Source organism: Bufo bufo, chromosome 1 (assembly GCF_905171765.1).
Source record: "Bufo bufo chromosome 1, aBufBuf1.1, whole genome shotgun sequence".
Taxonomy (NCBI): domain Eukaryota; kingdom Metazoa; phylum Chordata; class Amphibia; order Anura; family Bufonidae; genus Bufo; species Bufo bufo.
The window spans coordinates 262,617,357-262,619,716 of NC_053389.1; positions in this window are offsets into that span (position 1 = coordinate 262,617,357).

Genomic DNA, 2,360 nt, shown 5'->3' on the forward strand with positions numbered 1-2,360 from the left:
TGGCATTGTGAAATTAAAGAAAAAAAAAATTCTTTAACAGTATGTACCCTGCTATAAGCAAAAAAAAATGAAATATTTCAGGGGAAAAAGAGTAAAAGTATGGACACTAATGGGAAATTTAATTTGCATCAACCCTACCAACACTTTGCTATGGGGGTAATAATTGGTCCTTTAATCAAGAACATGCAGTCCACCTCGCAGTCGCACACATCAGTTGTACTGCACTCAGGGCTCGGGCTGTTGTGTGCTCCTCCAGTCCCAGGCTGTAGAGAACAGAGAGCTGCTGATTGGTGGATTAGAATCTGATCAACCAATCAGCACTTCCCCTCAGAAACATGAATGATAATTGCTGTTACGAACTGTCATTCCTGGTTACCGGCTGCAGGAGGAGGAAGATCTCTCCCAGCTTTGCTGCATCACCCCCTCTGTCTGCAAGAGAGAAGCATCCGTGTGTCTGTAGTGAAGTCTGCGACCCCTCTTTAGATCATGGTAAGTTCTCAGTCAGACATTACTGTACCAGGGAACTGTATGGCATGATTTATCTGTAAGAAGAGGTTCATCTAAACCACTGCATAAGACGAGTGGAGCTTGTTCATAGCAGCCAATAAGGTTCCAGCTTTCAGACTATTTGGAAAGTGCCTTTGGTTCATCTATTCACTGCCCCCATTACCTTACTGGTCACTTCCCACCCTATTTACACATGACTGCCTTATCTTATAATTCACTTACATATATTACTGGTCACTGTCCTAACTTACTGGTTTCTAGCCGCCCTATTTTACTGCTAACTGTCCTATCTTCAATTCACTGAGATTGATGATATAGAACACCAAAGAAGATATGTTGGGAAATTATGGGTTATCTCAATGTCCTGTTTTTGGGTATGGTCATGAATCAGTAAAATCCGGTTTTGATACTACAATTGGGTTATGGATGATATTATTGTGGGTGATTTTCACAACTTACAGGGAAAATTAAGGATACCTACAGGGGTTTATCAAAGAACAATATCACTGCACAAACTTACCCATTATTGATTATCTTATCACCCATTATCTTATGTATCAGTGGTATTATAATCTGACATTTCCACTGTCCTGTCTACTGGTCATACCCTATCTTACTGGTTATTATTCATCCTATCTTACTGGTCTCGGTCCTATCTTACTGGTTACTATCTCCCCTATCTTTCTGGATGCTGCTCTAACTTACTGTCAATGTTCCCCTATTTTACTGGTCACTGTCACTGGTCACACAAACAACAGCAGCCATAATAACACCAAGGTCAGGAGAGGCGATGATAAATTATTATATCCACTGCTTTTGGTAGTTCAGAGCACAGGAGAGATTTATCATTCCCATACACCAGAAAACTGATATACAAAAGTTGCAAATTCTATTTAAAATGTTTGTAAATGAACGGCGCATGCACGCGGCTTACAGGGAAGACATGGCTCTGTGAGCTCCACTCGACCGCTGGCAATTTCCCTACATGAGCACTCATGCAGGGGTCGCAGAAGTCTGCCCGAGGCAAGAGGGGAGCTAAAATCCCAGGACACACCGGTTGCTTTACAGACCATATCGGAGATCTTCCGGAGGCACTCCATCATGGCGGATAAGGAGGTATCCCCAGCAAGCTCAGCCTCCTCTACTGAAAGTGAACCCCGCGCGGATGCGGCATCCTCACAAGCAGGTCAGGCAGATCTATATGCTAACATTCTCCCGCCAGATAAATGATTTGGGGAATAGGGTCTCGGACCCTGGAGTCCAAAGCGGACGAACTATCTGATGCCATAGGCGCCGACAGGGAGGACATTGATGCGCACTCTCCCCAATTACAAGCCCTCGAATCGAAGATTGAGGATTTGGAGAACAGGTCCAGGAGAGGATACCTGCGGATCCGGGGCCTACCTGAGTCCTTCCAGGACCTCCCAAACACTATGGGCTCACTGTTTGCCACTTTGCTGCCCCAGGCCCAACCGAGTCAGTTGCGGATGGACAGAATACATAGGGCCCTGGGGAAACCACACATCCCGGACACCCTAGAGATGTGGTTCTGAAATTTCATCACCCTGAGGTGAGAGACATGATACTAAATGCCGCAAGAAATATGGCGGCCCTGCCTGATCTCCCACCCGCGGTGCACCTTTATGCAGACTTAGCGCCCACAACGCTTCGGAAGCGCAGAGAGATAAAGCCTGTGACACAGGTGTTACAACAAGCACAAGTGCGCTACAGATAGGGGTTCCCCTTAACCCTGTCTTTTCAACTGAACTCTCGCTCCTATACAGTTCATACCCCAGATGAAGGGATTAAGAAGTTACACCAAGCTGGATTAAGGTGTCTTCTTTCCAAAATGG